Below are 21,496 nucleotides of genomic sequence, written 5' to 3' on the forward strand. Positions count from 1 at the left end.
GTGAAGTCCTTCAGATTTGCCAAAAAGTGTGCTAGTAATCCTGAATTTAAGGATATACTTCCTAACTGAGAAACTCATATAGTCGTTCTGCTTTTACAGCTACTGTTCCTCTCACTACATTGCAGAGAAGGCAGGAGATATAAGACTTTTTTTTTTTTTTTTTTGGCATCTCCCTGGGGCATGTGGAAGTTCAAGGGCTAGGGATCAAACCTGCACCACAACAGCGACCCAAGCCACTGCAGTGACAATGCCAGATCCTTGTCCCATTGCACCACAGAGAACTCTAATATAAGACATTCTTTGATGAACACGTATGTGCCATGTACTTGAAGCCTCCTTGTCTCACTAATTGTTACTGGTTCTCTTGCATTTGAATCCTGTTCTGTGCAGTGAATTTTGCTTTGGCCCATTTCACTTTGTAGGGCATGCCTGGCCCCTCATTTATCTGCCCAGCTTTGAGACTGGATTGTAGATTAGTCCTTTCTCTTGCTTTCTTGACTCTTTTCTTTTCTTTTCTTTTCTTTTTTTTAAGGGCCGCACCCAGGGCACATGGAGGTTCCCAAGCTATGGGGTCACATCAGAACTACAGCTGCTGGCCTATGCCACAGCCACAGCAACACCAGATCCAAGCCGTGTTTGTGACCTACACCACAGCTCATGGCAACACCAGATCCTTAACCCATTGAGCGAAGCCAGAGATTGAACCTGCAACCTCATGGTTCCTAGTCAGATTCGTTTACACTGCACCACAAGAACTCCACTTTTTTGACTCTTGACCATCCACCTACCAGAAGGTAAGAAAAATGACCAATTCTGTTACATGGCCATGGGTCTAGTAAATGGTTTACTGAAACTAACTTAAAATGTGATTTTTTTTTTAAATTATGGAATTTTTTTATTCTTGTTATTTCTGTCCTTGGTTTTAATGAATGGACTGCCCCCTGGTGGACAAAAATTGTCAGTTTACATGACATCTAGTGCTTTTACTATTTCAAGTCTGAACTATTTTCCTTCAGGTAGTGTGAATTATATTCACATGAACAGTAAGAATTGACTCCAAGGTGTGTCAAATTCAGTGAAATATAGAACTCTAAGACTCCTCCAGATATTTTTGAAACATTCTGAAGGACAGGTCTTTCTTAATCTTTATACAGTAAATTTTCATTTTCCTGGAGTGACTGGGGTGTCGTGAATTCTAATTAGTAGGTTATCTCACAGTCACTGATACAGCTTACATAGATTAACCATTTGCCAAAAAAAAATTGGTCTACAGTATGTAATTGAATGCATGGACTGCAAAATCAATTGCTAGAGTTGATGACAATAGCTTATGCTTATATAACTTAGTGTACTAAGTGCATAAGGTATTTTAATTTCCCAAATCCTATGAGATAGATGAGAAGTGCAAGTGAAGAAACTGAGAACTGCCACACGGCAAGGAAATGACAGGGCTGGAATATAAACCCTGGCAATTGGTCTCCAAAAACATGCTCTCTGCGGCGGGGGGGTGGTGGGGGGGACAGACTGTCCCCACAGCATGTTAAAGTTCCCCAGCCAAGGACCAAACCCACACCACAACAGCGAACTAAGCAAAAGCTGTGACAATGCCTGATTCTTAACCTGCCAAGTCACCAGGGAACTCCCAGAGAACACACTCTTAACCTGATGCTACCTGGCCTTGCTTAGGAGACACAGTACACTGCAGGATGCCACAGGGTCTGTCTTCTGAGCCGTGCCACTGGTCACACTGTGCAGCCAGTGTAGACGTGGTAGGAGGTTAAGATTAACCCATGGCAGACCCTCCCCTTTCCCTTCTTGTACTTTCACCACTGTGACACCAGCCAAGCACGGTATATACTGCAGGTGCTATAAATCTCCTTCTCAATGAACTTAGATTATTCAAAGTCATTTTGCAAAAATCGCAGCTCTTAGCTTATTTGTCACTCATTTCTTTTTCGCAAAACCATGGTGAATCCTAAATAACCAAAATCTCTGGTTGGCCTTGATCTTCAGAGGGGTTCGAGGTCCCTTTTAGTAGCCAGGGCCACTTCCTGTTTGAAGGACCAAAAACATTTCCTATTAATCCAGAAACATGGCATTTGCCATGCCATGCTGTTTACTCACTTTGTGTCTTGACATTTCTTTCTTGGCCGCCCTGCTGCCCATAGAGTTCCCAGCCACAGTAGTGACCTATGCTACAGCTACAGCAATGCTGGCTCTTTAACCCACTGTGTGGGGCCAGAGATTGAACCTGCATCCTGGCCCTGCAGAGATGCCGCCCATTCCTTTGCGCCACAGCAGGAACACCCCAATGTTGTGTTTATGCAACTGTCTTCCTAGGAATCAATCAGGCTCTTGGAAACTGCTTCAGGCCTCTGTATACAGTCATATATTTCAGAGGGTTTTTTTTCTTTTTTCTTTTTTTTTTGTCTTTTCGCATTTTCTAGGGCCACTCCTGTGGCATATGGGGGTTCCCAGGCTAGCGGTCTAATTGGAGCTGTAGCCACCAGCCTACGCCAGAGCCACAGCAACGCCAGATCCAAGCTGCGTCTGCGACCTACACCACAGCTCACAGCAATGCCAGATCCTTAACCCACTGAGCAGGGCCAGGGATTGAACCAACAACCTCATGGTTCATAGTCAGATTCGTTAACCACTGAGCCACAACAGGAACTATTTCAGAGATTTTTGAATATACAAGGAATAGGAGGCTGTCTCAGTGACTTAGGAAGAATAACATGGTCTCAAAATATAGTCTAACGTAGCTAGTAACACAGACATGTTCTTTTTTCTTTAAACATTGGTGAGGCCAGAAAACTTTCTGCTTATCCCTGCTTCTAATAAAGGTCATCTTATATGGCATTTGGTTGGTTTTTAGCAAACCTGGAAAGGAAAAACAGTTTGGTTTTCAATGCAACTTTAAAACATGACATTTTATGCACATATAAAAATAAAATTCTTATAATATCAAGCCTGAAGTATAGATGCAATTACCATTGGCTATAATTAGGTTTCCCTTTTCCCCCCTAAAAAAAAAAAAAAAAAAGAAAAAGTACCATCTGCATTCACCCAGAAGCACATGCATGGTTGAAATCAGACTGTCTGGGTGTTTTGGATACAAAAGGAACCTTTGAAAACTCTGATTCGAGCATATGAGTGTCAAGGACCCCAGGACAGAGCCAATCCAAAACGTGCTACAGTGTTTCCATTCAGAGAGCATCAATGTGCCTCTTTAATGGTTTTTCAGAATCCCAGGAAATTGTGATGACATGGCATTAGCTTTTCATTTTCTAAAGAATGGGTGAAAAGCATGAAAGTCCTCTTAACAATGTGAAGAAAAGTATTTTTGATTCTGGTAAACTTCTGCTGTTCTCTGATAAAAACTACCCAGAAATGCCTTTAAGATACCACACAATTATACATACAATTGTCGCTCAGTAGTGTGGGCGCTGCAGAGACTACCACCTTATCCAGCCTGAAAAAGACCCCCAAATGGCCTTTGTTCTCTCTTGAACAGTCACTTAGTCAAGGGTGGTATTCATTCCAGAGACATCATGAATTTATTTGCCTTTCTCTGTTAGATGCTCCCATTTTTCCATGTATTGGGGGAAGAAAATATTTCCAAGTAAATCGTTGTGGGTTTTGGTAGAAATTTACTTCATCTAGTTGACTCTGTGTTTGCTATAAAGAGGAGGAGAGTAATTCAACACTCCAGTAAGTGTACAAATTGTGGAAACAACTTTGACTTGGCTGTATTATATATGCACTAGCGGTATTTACCAAATGTCAACAAGAAACACCAAGAATAGGACCAGATCATCCGTGGATTCTAAGCATATGTACATGAGTCTAAAGAGTCCTTCAAGATTTAGGTTAAAAAAAAATGTTGAAAGCACAGAATATCTCAGGGCAAGATAAGAATTGAGGCTACTATCATTCACACCATTGTGGATTCAAGGGATTTTGAGATCTGGATAGACAAAGTCTTATCAGGAGTTCCCGTCGTGGTTCAGTGGTTAATGAATCCAACTAGGAACCATGAGGTTGTGGGTTCGATCCCTGGCCTCACTCAGTGGGTTAAGGATCCAGCGTTGCCATGAGCTGTGGTGTAGGTCGAAGATGTGGCTCGGATCTGGCATTGCTATGGCTCTGGGGTAGGCTGGTGGCTACAGTTCTGATTAGACCCCTAGGCTGGGAACCTCCATACGCCACAGGTGCTGCTGCCCCAGGAAAGACAAAAAAATAAAATAAAATAAAAAGAAAGGAAGTCTTATCAGACACCACAAAGGCTCTACACTCACACCCCTTGAATTTTAATGTAACAATTGCTTGAATACCACTTTTTTTTTTTTTTGTCTTTTTGTCATTTCTTGGGCCGCTCCCGCAGCATATGGAGGTTCCCAGGCTAGGGGTCGAATCGGAGCTGTAGCTGCCAGCCTACGCCAGAGCCACAGCAACGTGGGATCTGAGCTGCGTCTGCAACCTACACCACAGCTCACGGCAGCGCTGGATCCTTAACCCACTGAGCGAGGCCAGGGATCGAACCCGCAACCTCATGGTTCCTAGTCGGATTTGTTAACCACTGCGCCACGACGGGAACTCCTTGAATACCATTCTTAAAGGTTCAGGTGCACAGGTCCCCTATAAATTTTGTGATTCATTATATCCAGGGTGGAACCCAGAAGCCAGAATTTGAATAAACATTCCAGATGATTCTGATGCAATTAGTCTATTGTAGACTCAAAGAAATGTAACGCAAACTTTTTTTATCTTTTTTTTTTTTTTTTTTTTTTTTTTTTTGCCACAGCCACGGCATGTAGAAGTTCCTGGGCCAGGGATTGAACCTGCGCCACAGCAGCAACCCAAGTCATTGCAACCAACCAAGCTGCCAAGGAACTCCTATCCACTTTTAAGATTCACCTAACCTGAACCTCCAGCCTATCCCTACCTGTCCAAGTAATTTTACTCATCTTGTGATTAATTTGTCTCCAGGTTTGGATAAACAGTTCTTATTTGCTTTCTACATAGTAACAAATATCCTCTCCACTGTTACCTGTCGGGGGTCAGAGGGAGTAAGGGGATGCTTTGTTGAGAAACTCTGCCATGGCCACTACTCTTAAAACACCTCAAGTTGGAATGGACTTTCCTGGGCCTGGACACCTGTTCATTCCGCAACACTGAGGGAAAGGTTCTATGCAGTTTTCTCCTCCTCAACCATATGGTTTATTGATGTTACTGGAAATGTGATCCGTGGACCTGCAGCATCAGCATCAGCATCAGCATCAGCTGGAAGTTTAGAAATGCAGAATCTCGGAGTTCTCCTCATGGCTCAGCAGTAACAAACCCAACCAGTATCCATGAGGACTCGGGTTCCATCCCTGGCCTCACTCAGTGGGTTAAGGATTCAGCATTGCTGTGGCTGTGGTGTAGGGTGGCAGTTGCTGCTCCACTTCGACCCCTGGCCTGGGAACTTCTATATGCCACAGGTGTGGCCCTAAAAATACAGCAACAACAACAACAAAGAAAGAAAGAAAGAATGAAAAAGAAATGAAGACTCTCATGCCTCACCCACACCTACTAAGTCAGAATCTGCATTTGACCAAGCTCCTGGGTGATCTCTGTGCACATGAAAGATGCCTATGATGAACAGTCATTTTTGGAAAAGAATAAAGGCGTGAGTATGGGTTTCTCAGCAGCAAAACTGAGCATGCCCTAGGTCCTATCTCACCACAATGAACAAGTAAGCTCTGGGGACGGGGCGGACACGTTTCCTTTTCTTCCCTCTGAGATCCCCTATTTGATACGATTACAAATGGTCAGTCTGAACTCCACCCCCGCCCCAACCCTTTTGTCCCTGAAGCCTGAGCCACCCCCATGACATGGGATCGTCGCAGAATTCTCATTGCTCTGATGAGATTTTTATCATCGTGTGCCTTCCCCCAAATCCCTCCAGAGGCCAAACCTGACTTCGACGGACTCGATGACGGGACCGGACGGGCCTCTCCCACAAGCAAGGCCCTGGGGGAGGGGCTGGAGAGAAGCAAGGAGGCCTCTGTTCTGATGAGAATAACAGGGGCAGGTCCTGTGGTTAGCACCTCACAGGTGCTACCTGTGAGGGATGTGACCAGTCACTCACCAAACCGGATCCGGTTAAGGATCCCGTGTTGCTGTGAGCTATGGTGTGGGTCACAGAGGCGGCTCAAATCTGGCATTGCTGTTCAAGGGGCAGGGGCTGGCTCAGAGCCTGGGGGAAAGGCAGTGGAGCTGAGGGGTGACTGTTGGGGAAGAGGGGACACACTGAGCTCCCACAAGGCTCTGTCTTCATGATGGAATTATGATGTGGCTCAGTGGGTTAAGAGCCTGACTAGTGGTGTTACCATTGTGGCTCAGTGGAAACGAATCTGACTAGCATCCATGAGGATGCAGGTTCAATTCCTGGCCTCGCTCAGTGGGTTAAGGATCCAGCATTGCCATGAGCTGTGGTGTATTTTGCAGATGCAGCTCGGATCTGGCATTGCTATGGCTGTGGCATAGGCTGGTGGCTACGGCTCTGATTTGACCCCCTACCTTGGGAACCTCCATATGCTGTGGGTGTGGCCCTAAAAAGACCCCCCCCCAAAAAAAAATTAAAATATAATTAATTATTTTTTGAAAAAAGAATCCAACTAGTATCCATGAGGATGTGGGTTCGATCCCTGGCCTCGCCCTGTGGGTTAAGGATCTGGTGTTGCTGTGAGCTATGGTGTGGGTCATAGAGGCGGCTCGGATCTGGCATTGCTGAGACTGTGGTGTAGGCTGGCAGCTACAGCTCTGATTTGACCCCTAACCTGGGAACTTTCATATGCTGAAGGTTAGGCCTTAAAATATATATATATGTATATATATAGTCACTATCCCCCTCTGTTTCCAGGCGAATGAGCACTAACCAGCAAGTCATACTCAGAATAAGTCTTGCTTATACTGCAGGTCACTTCTCCCTTTAGGAATCCCTGTTTTCCACACTTAACAAAAGAACTTGACTTGGTCATTCTTGGATTTTTTTCCCATAAAAGTCAATAGAGGATATGTTTTATTTTATGTTGTGACAGGATGTAAAGAAATGGTTTTAGGGGGTTTTTTTTGCTTGTCCTTTTTTGGAGGAAGGGGTGCTGTACCACCAGAGGTATATGGAGATTCCCAGGCTAGGGGTTGAATCAGAGCTGCAGCTGCCAGCCTACACCACATTCACAGCAATGCCAGATCCTTAACCTACAGAGCAAGGCCAGGGATGGACCCCGCATCCTCATAGATACTAGTTGGGTTCATTACTGCTGAGTCACAACAGGAACACCAAAGAAATGTTTTAGCTTCAAAAATGACACAGGTAAAGTGTGAGGCTCTAGAAGCCACTGTGAATCTCTGAGATTCTCCCTATATTTGAAGCAAGCGGTACTACAAAGATGCCTCTAAAACTCTTGAGAGTGAATAGTTTCCATCTAAGTTGGCAACGTATTTGTGAGTCTGCTACCCTCCACCTACTTTGCAGAATTAACATTATTAATGACATTAATAATGTTCTTTGAGTTGGAGATGAAAATTTCACTTTTAATGTATCCTAAAAATAATTTGATAGTTGATTCTGTAACTGTCATTTTTAATGTGCTTGTAACTCTTTTTCCAACCACTGCTCTGGCAATAAGCCACGCTATGCAGCAAATGTTTTATTTATTTTCTTGGACTAAATAATACAACCCTCATCTTTCTTTGGTTTTTACTTGTTGTGACTTACTTTGCCAGCTCTGAATTTTAAAAATAAAGAGTAAATTTCTGATCACCATTTGTCTTCTCGCCATATTTGAAAATGAAAAAAATAAATAGATAAATTCTAACTTAAGAACACAAAGTGTCGGAGTTCCTGTCATGGCGCAGTGGAAACGAATCTGACTAGGAACCATGAGGTTGCGGGTTCGATCCCTGGCCTCACTCAGTGGGTTAAGGAATGGGCCTTGCCGTGAGCTGTGGTGTAGGTCACAGATGCTCCAGGTCTGGCATCTCGGATCCTGTGTTGCTATGGCTGTGGTGCAGGCAGCTGTAGCTCTGATTAGACCCCTAGCCTGGAAACCTCCACATGACTCTGGTGCGGCCCTAAAAAGACAAAAAACAGAAACAAAACAAAACAGAAGAATACCAAGTGTCTTGGAGTTCCCGTTGTGGCTCAGTGGTCACCACCCTAGCCTGGGAACTTCCATATGCCACACCTTTGGCCCTAAAAAGCCAAAACAAAAAAAAAAAAAAACAAAAAAAAAAACAAAAAACTATATATATATATATATAAAATGTATTTAACCAGCCTGTTACAACCCAATTCCAGAGGCTACACAATGGCATTTATTTTACAGGGCTGCCATAACAGAGTATGAAAATCTAGGTGGCTTATGGAGTTCCTGTGGCATGATGGACTGGCAGTATCTCTGCAGCTAGGTTGTGGGTTCAATTCCCGGCTCAGGACAGTGGGCTAAAGGATCTGGTGTTGCCACCAGATATGTGGCTCACATCTGATCCTGACCCGGAAACTCCATATGTCACAGGATGGCCAAAAAAGAAAAAAAGAAGTCAAAACAAAACAAACTAGGTGGCTTAAAACAATGCGTATGTACTGTATCAGAGTTCTGGAAGCCAGCAGTCTGAAACCAAGGCAGGGCCATGCTCCCTCTGAAGCCTGTAGGTGAATCCTTTGCCTCTTCCTAGCTTCCGGTGGTCTGTCAGATCATTGGTGTTCCTTGGCTTCTGTCTCATTCTTCTGTCTTCACGTGGCCTGTGTTTCTGTCTTCACATGGCCATCTTCTTGTTGTTTAAACCACCCAGTCTGTAGTACTTTGTTTTATTTTATTTTTATTTATTTATTTATTTGTCTTTTTAGGGCTGCACCTGCGGCATATGGAGGTTCCCAGGTTCCCAGGTTAGGGGTTGAATCGGAGCTGTATCGGCTAGCCTACACCACAGATACAATACCAGATTCAACACAAGGTTCAAGTCGCATCTGGCAACACCAGAGCTCATGGCAACACCAGATCCTTAACCTGCTGAGCGAGGCCAAGGATCAAGGGTGTGTCCTCATGGATACTAGTCAGATTCGTTTCCTCTGAGCCATGACGGGAACACCAGTCTGTAGTACTTGCAATGGCAGCCCTATTTTTTTTTCCCTTTTTCAGCCACACCCCAGCATATGGAAGTTCCTGGGCAGGGGATCAAACCAGCAACACCCCAGGGACGAGCCAGATCATTAACCCCCTGTGCCACAGCAGGAACTCCCCATGGCCACCTTAAAAGTCACCAGTCATATTGGATTAGCATGACCTTTAATATGAACTAAAGTATGACCTCACTTAACTAATTACACCAGCACCAACCCTATTTCCAAATACGGTCACATTCTGAGATACTAGGGGTTAGAACTTCAACCTATCTTTTGGGGGGTGGGGAGGGGACAGAATTCAACCTATAAGAACTATTTTGTTATTAAAAATTAACAAGTGGAGTTCCCTGGCGGCTCAATGTGTTAAAACTCAGCATTGTCACTGCTGTAGCGTGGGTTTGATCCCTGGCCTGGGAATTTCTGCATGCCAAGGGCACGGTCAAAAAAAAATCAACAAGTATTTGTATAGAGCAGTTAATGCCAATTATATTATTAAGAGTATTCCTTAGAAGAAAATGTTGGTCTAGCAGTTTGAGAGAAAGGCTTGAATGAGGTTCAGCAACACCCCAAGAAGAGGCAGTATAACGTTAGTCAAGATACAGCAGGCAGAGCTGAGGTTTAGGCAGTAAATGGGTTATATTTCTCCTGTCTGTTCAGGATCGTGTCATCAACTACAAATACTTGGAAAAAAGAAAAATCTGGTACATGTGGGTCTCCTGATTGACATGGAATGCATTTTTCCCCCTCTCCATCAAAACCCACAAGTTGAATCTCAAACCACCACCATCCCCAGAGTGCTGTGTGGTAGAATTTGGAGATGCACCTTTGGGAGGCATTAGATTTATTTATTTATTTATTTATTTTATTTTCCCACTGTACAGCAAGGGGGTCAGGTTATCCTTACATGTATACATTACAATTACATTTTTCCCCCACCCTTTCTTCTGTTGCAACCTGAGTATCTAGACAAAGTTCTCAATGCTATTCAGCAGGATCTCCTTGTAAATCTATTCTAAGTTGTGTCTGATAAGCCCAAGCCCCCGATCCCTCCCACTCCCTCCCCCTCCCATCAGGCAGCCACAAGTCTCTTCTCCAAGTCCATGATTTTCTTTTCTGAGGAGATGTCCATTTGTGCTGGATATTAGATTCCAGTTATAAGTGATATCATATGGTATTTGTCTTTGTCTTTCTGGCTCATTTCACTCAGTATGAGATTCTCTAGTTCCATCCATGTTGCTGCAAATGGCATTACGTCATTCTTTTTTATGGCTGAGTAGTATTCCATTGTGTATATATACCACATCTTCCGAATCCAGTCATCTGTCAATGGACATTTGGGTTGTTGGGAGGCATTAGATTTAAATGAGGTCCTGAGACATCTTGATCTCTTAGCTATCTGACCCCGTAGTAAAGTTCCACATCTAAGAATCAAACCACTAATCTCTAAGCAATAACACGTTCCTCAGTAACGTGGTTCTTTTTTTTTTTTTTTTTTTTGTCATTTTAGGGCCACACTCTCGGCATATGGAGGTTCCCAGGCTAGGAGTTGAATCGGAGTTGTAGCTACTGGCCTACAATGAGGGATCCGAGCCTTGTCTGAGACCACAGCTCAAGGCAACACCAGTTCCTTAACCCACTGAGCAAGGCCAGGGATCGAACCTGCTTCCTCATGGATGCTAGTCAGATTTGTTTCCATTGAGCCATGACAGGAACTCCAGTAACGTGGTTCTTTTTGGTAATGCCAGAAATACACTCAATGTTTCAGCTAATACATACCAGAATATTTGTACTATTACCAAAAAGAACCGTATTACTGAGGAAAGGCATCATTGCCTTCAAAGGGCAAAAAAAAATCTTATCACCTGAAACCATCATAATTCAAACAATACTCTGAAGCAGATCCAGTTCATGTGTAAATAGCTTAGAGCTTCCTCACAGCTTATTATTTAGACTTCCATATATGGTACAGGGTAAGAACATACCCATCTCACTTTTTTAGAAAAGGGGGAATTGGGAGATTAATTAAGTTAGAGCTACATCACTAACACTTGACAAAAGATGACTGCCATCAGAGTTGGAGCTTGGGAGGGATGGACTAAGGGTTTGGGATTGACATATGCACACTGAGGTCTATGAAATGACTGGCCAACAAGGACCTTCTGTATAGCACAAGGAACTCTCCTCCATAGTCTGTGATAATCTATGTGGGAAGAGAATCTGAAAAAGAAAGGGTGTGTGCATGTACACAACTGAATCACTTTGTTGCACACCAGAAATGATCACAACCTTGTACATCAACTATACCTCCAAACAACTTTAAAAAATGGAAAACAAAGTTGATGATTTCACAAACATTTCTGGGTTATTCACAGTCAGCACACATCTCAGGGGGGTTCCCTTTTCATTGGTGTTAATTGATCTAAGGCTTATTACTGGATGGTAAAAGTCTAAGAATTGACAACTGAACCTAACAGGAGCATGGCGTCGTTTCTCATAAACAGTTTGAAATATTGATAAGTAGGAAATTTGTCTTGCTCTTTTCCAATACATTTAACAAGGGTTTTCCTGCAGTAGTGTAGAGGCATGCTATTAATGTCCCTTGATGTCTCTATGTATCAGCTGGTATCTATGTACATATATGACTATGTGCGAATTCATATATTTATACACATATACATGTATACATCTGTGTGTATACATATACACACAGATTTATGACTATGGGCCCCTCTTTGAAGAGCCCGAATTGTGCACACAAGCTCCTGAACTCTTTGGACTATAATATAATTAATAAAGTCCCAAATAACTGGTGGGTGAAGAAAAAGTGCCTTTGATGCTGCAGCTGTGATTTAAGAATGCAGACTCACAGACACAGAGAACAGAGTTGGGGTTGCCAAGGGGGAGGGGGTGGGTAAGGGAAGGACTTGGAATCTGGGGTTAGCAGAGCCAAAGTACGACATATACACTTGATCTCAGCCAAAAGGCCGAGAAGCGATCAAAGTACAACATACAGAAGGGATAAACAGCAGGATCCTACTGTACAGCACAGGGAATCTTGTTCAATATCCTACAATGAACCATAATAGAAAAGAAAAAAAAAAAACAATGTGTCCCCCTCATGGAGTCAGGGACACTGTTGGTTGGCAGGGCTTTCTTTTATTTTTTTAATATTTTGTTTTATGCTCCATCTGCAGCATATGGAGGTTCCCAGGCTAGGGGTTGATTCAGAGCTGTAGCCGCTGACCTATGCAACAGCCACAGCCACGCCAGATCCAAGCCGAATCTGCAACCTACACTGTAGCTCACGGCAATGCCAGATCCATAATCCATTGAGAGTGGCCAGGGAGGGATTGAACCTGCGTCCTCAAGGGTCCTGGTCAGATCTGCTTCTGCTGCGCCATGACAGGAACTCCCTGCAGGGCTTTCTTAATGGTGAGTTGAAGATCGCTGTCAGATCACATCAGGAGACTGAAGGCTTGACTCGCCGCGCTGCTCTTGGCCATAGTTTTCCCACTTGTAAAAGGAGAGGGATTGTGCCCAAAGATATTCAAAGACTCCTTCATTGTTGGTTTGTTTTTTGGTCACACGTGTGGCAGGTAGAAGTTCCTGGGCCAGGGACCAAACCTGCGCCACAGCAGCAACAATACCAAATCCTAACCACTAGGCAGCTGGAAAATTCCTCCTGAGACTCTTTCATCCCTAACATCCTGTGAACTTTCAAAATGATTCCTTATTGATACTTTTCATGAAAGCAAATAGTTGAATCCTAACTGCATTCTCTTCTCTCTCTTTTTTTTTTTAATATTTTTTAGGGCTGCACCTATGACATATGGAGATTCCCAGGTTAGGGGTCGATAGGAGTTGTAGCTGCTGGCCTACACCACAGCCACAGCAGTGAAGGATCCTAGCCGTGTCTGCAACCCACACCACAGCTCATGGCAACACCGGATCCTTAACCCACTGAGCGAGGCCAGGGATCAAACCTGCATCCTCATGGATGCTAGCGAGATTTGTTTCTGTGGAGCCATGATGGGAACTCCTGCATTCTCTTTTCTATGTTAGTGTGTTTCATTCATCTGAGTTTTTTTATTAGATAAGAAATATATTGAAAAATATTGGACTCCTTTTTCCTGACATGGGGTGGGGGCTGCAGATGTTGGAGTCTTTTGTATCCCTTTTGGGGACCTACATAAATTCTTTCATATTGTTGTGCTGCTTCGGAAGACATTAGGCACCTAAAATAGTAGTAAAGCCTGGCTAATGACCAAAACCAGAGAAACTTCCTTTGAATCTGCAAAATAAGACACACGGAATTTTAATATTTAAGATTTTTAGGGAACTATATCTAGTCACTTGTAATGGAACATGATGGAGGATAATAGGAGAAAAAGAATGTGTATATGTGTGTATGACTGGGTCACTTTATTGTACAGCAGAAGTTGACAGAACATTGTCAATCAACTACAATTTAAAAAATTTTTGAGGAGTTCCCTTCATGGCGCGGTGGTTAATGAATCCGACTAGGAACCATGAGGTTGCGGGTTCGATCCCTGGCCTTGTTCAGTGGGTTAAGGATCCAGCGTTGCCGTGAGCTGTGGTGTAGGTGGCAGACGCGGCTCGGATCCCGCATTGCTATGGCTGAGGCATAGGCTGGTGGCTACAGCTCTGATTCAACCCCTAGCCTGGGAACCTCCATATGCTGCAGGAGCACCCCAAGAAATGGCAAAAAGACAAAATAAATAGATAAATAAAAATAAAAATAAATACAAAAATAAATGCAAAAAAAAAGGTTTTAAACTGAATATAATGGCTATACATGGTTTTCTTATTATCAGGATGTATCTACATTGAAGTTTGCGGTTCCTGAGAGAAATTTAAAGTCATCTCTGCATTCTGTATGAATGTCTCCCAGATTGTTACCATTTGGTTAAGAATTCCTGGAGTTCTCTTGTGGTGCAGTGGGTTAAAGATGTAGTGTTGTCACTGCAGTGGCTTGGGCCGCTGCTGTGGTACAGGTTTAATCCTGGCCTGGGAATTTCTACATGCCTGAGGTGTGGCCAAAAAAATAAGTAAATAAATTCCTCTTCCAATTCCCAACTCCTCTACCTTCTCCCTCTGACACACACCACAGGCTTCTGGGTAGTTAATATTCGTACAATTCACAAAGATTTATGGATTGCACACTGGGTGTCCTGCTCTGTGGTAGATGTCAGGGATAAAAGCATATTTAAAATAGGGTCCTATCAACAAGAATTAACTACAGAGCACTCCTCTGGGTTAAGTGAATACGTTGATCTGCTGTGTGGCTTCATTTTACACCGAACACTTAAAAATTAAAGAACCACTAGTTTTGAGTTTTTAAAAATTCTTCTTTTCACAGTTAATGATGATCCCTTCCCCTGGATGATACTAATTCATGACACTAAAATAATTCCATCCATGTCTACAAGGACACTCTTATTTACTACCCAAGGAGAGAAGGTAGGAGTTCCCTTGAGGTACAGCAGGTTAGGAATTGTCACTGCAGCACCTGGGGTTGCTGCTGTGGTGTGAGTTCAATCTCTGACCCAGGAAATTCCACATGCTGCACTCAGGGCACTCCCCTGCCCACCCCACTCCCCACCGCAAAAAAAAGAGAGAGAGAAGGTAAATGTTTACTTCCTTTCATCCAAAATAATACCAAACTATTAGCATATACATTAAAGAGAGGGGTGTCAAGACACACTGTTTATAACTGCAATTAAAATAAATTGCTCTGATACAGGTGGCCAAAAGGCACATGAAAAGATGCTAAACATCACTAATTACTAGAGAAATGACAATCAAAATCACAATGAGGTATCACCTCACACCAGTCAGAATGGCCATCATCAAAAAGTCTACAAACAATAAATGCTGGAGAGGGTGTGGAGAAAAGGGAACCCTCTTACACCGTTGATGTGAATGTAAGTTGTTACTATAGAAAACAGTATGGAGCTTCCTTAGAAAGTTAAAAATAGGAGTTCCCTGGTGGCCTAGCAGATTAAGGACCTGGTGTTGTCATTGCTGTGGCTCTGGTCACTGTTGTGGCACAGGTTTGATCACTAGCCCAGGAATCAAATGCCTTGGCATGGCAAAACACAAACAAACAAACAAATAAACTAAAAATACAGTGACCATGTGATCCAGCAATCCCACACCTGGGCGTATATCTAGAAAAGACAAAAACTCCAGTACAAAAAGATACATGTACCTCTATGTTCATAGCAGCACTATTCACAATAGCCAATAGTCGAAACATCAACAGAAGAATGGATAAAAAGCTGTGGTGTATATATATAATGGAATATTACTCAGCTATAAAAAAGAATGAAATAATGCTATTTGTAGCAATATGGGTGGACATGGAGATTATCACACTGAGTCAGAGGGAGAAAAACAAATATAAGATATCACACGTGGAATCTTAAAAAATGATAAAATGAACTTATTTACAGAACAGAAATAGCCTTTCTGCCTGCGAACGCCACCCAGTAAGCCTCATTATGGCCTCTTCCCCACTGCCGTCACATCCAAGTCCGAGTCTCCCAAAGAGCCAGAACAGCTGCAGAAGCGCTTCATCAGACGTGTGAGTTTTCAAACAACTGATAAGAGTCTGAAGAGCCATTGTGAGCAATGGGGAAGGCTCACAGGCAGTGTAGCAACGAGGAACCCAAACACCAAGTGCTCCAGGGGCTCTGGGTTTGTCACGTATGACCCTGTGGAGGAGAGGGTGCAGCCGTGAATGTGAGGCCAGGCAAAGTGGACATCAGTGTTGTGAAACCAGAAAATCATCTCGAGAAGATTCTCAAAGAACCGGTGCCCACTTTGCTGTGAAAAAGAAGCTGTCAGTGGCATTAAAGAAGACACTGAAGGGAGTTCCCTTCGTGGCTCGGTGGTTAATGAATCCGACTAGGAACCTTGAGGTTGCGGGTTCTATCCCTGGCCTTGCCCAGTGGGTTAAGGATCTGGTGTTGCTGTGAGCTGTGGTGTAGGTTGCAGACGGGGCTCAGATCTGGCGTTGCTGTGGCTCTGGCATAGACCAGCGGCTACAGCTCCGATTGGACCCCTAGCCTGGGAATCTCCATATGCCACAGGAGTGGCCCAAGAAATGACAAAAAGACAAAAAATAAAAAATAAAATAAAATAAAATAAAATAAAAATACAGAAGCCATGGAAGGACATCACCTGAGAGATGACTTCCAACAGTGTGGGAAAAGTGAAGTGATTGAAATCATGACTGACCCAGGCAGTGAGAAAAAGAGAGGCTTTGCTTTTGTAACCTCTGATGACCATGACTCTGCAGGCAAGACTGTCCTTCAGAAATATCACGTGCGAATGGCCACAACGGTGATGTAAGGAAGGCCCCATCCAAGCCAAGAGATGGCTAGTGCTTCACCTGGCCAAAAAGGTCAAAGTGGTTCTGGAAAAGTCAAAGTGGTGGTCGTGGAGGTGATTTTGATCAAAATGACATCTTTGGTCATGGAGGAAAATTCAGGGGTCAAAGTGGCTCTGGTGGCAGTCATGGTGATGGATAAGGTGGCAGCAGGGATGGTGATAATAGATTTGGTAAATGATGGAAGCAGTTCTGGAGATGACAGAAGCACCACGAGCTTGGCACTTACGACTATCAATCTTCAGGAGTTCCTGTCATGGAGCAGTGGAAACGAATCCAACTAGGAACCATGAGGTTGGGGGTTTGATCCCTGGCCTCGCTCAGTTAAGGATCCAGCATTGCCGTGAGCTGGGTGTAGGTTGCAGACATGGCTGGGATCTGGCATTGCTGTGGCTGTGGTGTAAGCCGGTAGCTATAGCTCCGATTCGACTCCTGGCCTGGGAAACTCCACCTTTTTTAGGTGTGGCCCTGAAAAGAAAAAAATGAAAAAAAAAAAAAACAATTATCAATCTTCAAATTTGGACCCATGGAAGGAGGAAACTTTGGAGGCAATAAGGCCCCTGTGGTGGTGGAGGCCAATACTTTGCCAAACCACAAAACCAAGGTGGAAATGGTGGTGCCAGCAGCAGCAATAGCTATGGCAGTGGCAGAAGGTTTTAATTATTACTGCCAGGAAACAAAGCTCGGCAGGAGAGGGGAGCCAGACAAGCAACAGGGAAGCTACGGGTTACAAAAGATTTGTGAACTCAGCCAAGCACAGTGGTGGCAGGGCCTAGCTGCTGCAAAGAATATGTTTTATCCAATGCTTATGTGTAAAAAGCTCAAGGACTGTATTTGTGACTAATTGTATAACAGGTTATTTTAGTTTCTGTTCCATGGAAAGTGTAAAGCATTCCAACAAAGAGTTTTAAGGTTAAAAAAGAAAATTTGTCTTTACAGGGCATATAGAGGTGCCCTGCAGCATATGGAGGTTTCCAGGTTAGGGGCCAAATCGGAGCTGTAGCCACCGACCTACTCCAGAGCCACAGCAACATGGGATCTGAGCTGAGTCTGCAACCTACACCACAGCTCACGGCAACGCCGGATCCTTAACCCACTGAGCGAGGCCAGGGATCGAACCCATGTCCTCAAGGATGTTAGTTGGGTTTATTAACCACTGGGCCACGACGGGAACTCTCTAATTTTTTTTTTTTTTACACCCATGCAATTGATTGCTAAATGTGATAGTCTGATCATGATGCTGAATAAATGTGTCTTAAAAAACCCTAAAAACTGGAGTTCCGGTCGTGGTTCAGCAGAAATGAATCTGACTAAAATTCATGAGGTCACAGGTTCCATTCCTGGCCTCACTCAGTGGGTTAAGGACCCGGTGAGCTGCCGTGAGCTGTGCTGTAGGTCACAGATGCGCCTTGAATCCCACATTGCTGTGGCTGTGGCGTAGGCCGATGCGGCTTGGATCCCGCATTGCTGTGGCTGTGGGGTAGGCCGGCAGCTACAGCTCTGATTTGACCCCTAGCCTGGGAACTTCTATATACCTCAGGTATAGCCCTGAAAAGACAAAAAAAAAAAAAAAAAAAAAGCCCAGAAAACAAAACCCCAAACCAGAAGTAGCCTCATAGACATAGAAAACAAATTTAGGGTTACCAAAGGGGAAAGGGGAGGTGGGGGAATAAATTAGGAATTTGGGGTTAATAGGTACACACTACTATACATAAAATAATATAAAAGACAAGGACCAATAGAATAGCACAGGGAATTATATTAAATATCTTGTAAGAGCCTATAATGGAAAAAATCTGAAAAGGAATATATATGTGTACATGTACACGTGCATAACTGAACCCTTTGCTGTACACCCGAAACACTGCAAATCAACAATACTTCCAAAAAATTTCTTTTAAATAATGTAGTCTGTCAAGAGGCCGTTCCTGCCCACCCTAGTTCTTTTTTTTTTTCTAATTTATTTTTATTTTTATTTTTTTATTTTTTTGTCTTTTTGCCATTTCTAGGGCTGGTCCCACAGCATATGGAGGTTCCCAGGCTAGGGGTCTAACCGGAACTGTAACCACCAGCCCACGCCAGAGCCACAGCAATGCCAGATCCGAGCCGTGTCTTTGACCTACACCACAGCTCATGGCAACGCTGGATCCTTAACCCACTGAGCAAGGGCAGGGATCGAACCTGCAACCTCATGGTTCCCAGTCAGATTCATTAACCACTGTGCCACGACGGGAACACCCCACCCTAGTTCTGTAGATGATATTTAAAGGTAGATTTGGCAGGAATATTAATAAAGAAATCCATGTCAAGTTTATACATTTTTCTGCCAGCTGGTTCCTGTCCACCAAATCAAAGGCTGATGAAAGATCAATGAAAGTCAGGCAAAAGTTTTTTAATTTGCTTTGATATATTTCTTCATGAGGTGAAAGAGGATATAGCTAAGTACTAAATAGTAAAATAGTATACCTAAAATCTGCTTGCTTTTTATGAAAGGTATTGAACCTGCTTTTTCTTTTTTTGTCTTTTTGCCATTTTCTTGGGCTGCTCCCGCAGCATATGGAGGTTCCCAGGTTAGGGGTCTAATCAGAGCTGTAGCCGTCGGCCTACACCAGAGCCACAGCAACTCGGGATCCGAGCTGCGTCTTTGACCTACACCACAGCTCATGGCAACGCCGGATCGTTAACCCACGGAGCAAGGCCAGGGATCGAACCCGAAACTTCCTGGTTCCTAGACATATTCGTTAACCACTGAGCCACAACGGGAACTCCTGAACCTGCATTTTACAAAGGATGTTGACATCTAGCTCCATGAGTCTAATAATAATTGGTCTGTTTCTCTGAGAACACACAAAGACATTGCCCAGACAGGCACTGTCTCATATGGTAGTCACTAGTTACATGTGGTTTCTGAGCACTTGAAATGTGACTAGACCAAACTAATGTGTGCTCTAACATACATCAGATTTTTATGAAAAAGAAAATGTGAGCTAGCTCATTAATATTTTGTTATACTGATGACATGATAAAAACAGTAACATTTGGGTATACAGTGGTTAAATAAAATATATTAAAATTAACTTCATGTGTCACTTTTTACTTTAATAGACTATTTTAAATTATATATGTGGCTTGCATTATATCTCTTTTGGACAGTCCTGATTTATAACCTACTTTGAAGTCCTTCAGGAGTTCTCTGGTGGCTCAGCAGGTTAAAGACTTGGCATTGTCATTACCATGGCTCAGGTTTGATCCCTGGCCCCATAACGTCCACATGCTGTAGACACAGCCAACAAACAACAACAACAACGTAATAAAAAACAAAAGAAGTGCCTCAATAAAAACAACATGATTATATATGTGTGTGCATATGTAACCACGGTAAAGGTGGCTGAAAACTAGGGATAGGATGGCATTAGTTTTAATGATACCCCACAAATGGATATTTGAAAGCCAACATGCACATTTCAAACAGCTTTCTCTCTAATCAACCCCTCAGGTCTTATGAAGTAGACTGTATTATTGTGCCAAATAGGTAAAGCCATGAGCCCGCCCCTATTGGAGAACTGTATTTCCCACCTCATTGGCTGCAGACTTGGTCATGTAACTTACCTTGACCAATGAAATGTGAGTGGCAGTGACATATACCACTCTGAGCAGGTGCTCTATTTTTATTTATTTTATTATATTTCATTTGCTTTTTAAGGCCACACCTGTGACATATGTAAGTTCCCCCAGGCTAGGGGTCAAATTGGAGCTGCAGCTGCCAGCCTACACCACAGCCACAGCAACGCAGGATCAGAGCCACATCGATGACCTACACCGCAGCTCACAGCAACACCAGATCCTCAACCGACTGAGGGAGGCCAGGGAGAGAACCCGCAACCTCATGGTTCCTAGTCAGATTCATTTCCACAGCGCCACGATGGGAACTCCTGAGCAGGTGCTTTAAAAGCCTTCCCATAGTCTACCAATTCTCTTTTCTCTATGCCACAAGATGACATGCTCCTGCAGCCTGGGTACCAGAACAATGACAACCCAGAGCAGAGCCATAGCTGACCCTTGAGGGACATGTAACCTGAATGAGAAGAAAATCTTCCCCCAGAAGGTGGCTGAAGATTAGGGCTAGTATGGAGTCTGATTTTCCTCCCACCCAGAACCTTGTTTAATCTTCTCCAGTTTGGCAGGTGAGGGCCAGAAGTTTTTGTGACTCTTCAGGAGAGACTCTGTGAAACTGTAGGTAGAAATTCTATGAGGCTGCCTTTATCTGATTTGCTCACTGCTCATGTTCTCTGCACCAGACAGTACCTGACACATAGCAGGTATTCTACAAATACATGTTGTACAAATGAATGAAGAGCAGATTTTTGAAGAGCCTCAAGCATATACACATTGGGGACATTGTTTAAGAAAAACCCCACATTGGCAATACAAAGTTAGGTTACACAAATGAAAATTTATTTAGCATGTGAAAAAAAATTAAAAATATCCTGAGATTTTAGGACTAACAAGTAGTACAAGTATCATAAAAACCTGGGCAAGTAGGAGTTCCTGTCGTGGCTCAGTGGTTAACAAATCTGACTAAGAACCATGAGGTTTCAGTTTTGATCCCTGGCCTTGCTTAGCGGGTTAAGGATCCGGTGTTGCCGTGAGCTGTGGTGTAGGTTGCAGACGAGGCTCGGATCCCGTGTTTCTGTGGCCCTGGTGTACGCTTGGCAGCTACAGCTCCAATTAGACCCCTAGTCTGGGAACCTCCATATGCCATGGGTACGGCCCTGGAAAAGGCAAAAAGACGGGGGAAAAAAAAAAACAAACCTAGGCAAGTAATGTAGCATGTTTATTAATTAATTGCCTCATTTTTCTAATAATTTTTTCCATACATGTCTTAGCTTTAAAATCTCTGACCTCCT

At 43.4% G+C, this 21,496-nt stretch overlaps 1 pseudogene; it reads left to right on the plus strand.

Moving 5' to 3' along the window:
* Window positions 1-11,895: 11,895 nt before the first annotated feature.
* LOC106504635 (heterogeneous nuclear ribonucleoprotein A1-like 2) lies at window positions 11,896-17,279 on the plus strand (annotated as a pseudogene).
* The last annotated feature ends 4,217 nt before the right edge of the window (window positions 17,280-21,496 follow it).

This window comes from Sus scrofa, chromosome 8 (assembly GCF_054392235.1).
Source record: "Sus scrofa isolate SSC_HxYL_T2T_F1_AM1 chromosome 8, Sscrofa_HxYL_maternal_Yorkshire_Landrace_v2.0, whole genome shotgun sequence".
In the NCBI taxonomy this organism is placed as follows: domain Eukaryota; kingdom Metazoa; phylum Chordata; class Mammalia; order Artiodactyla; family Suidae; genus Sus; species Sus scrofa.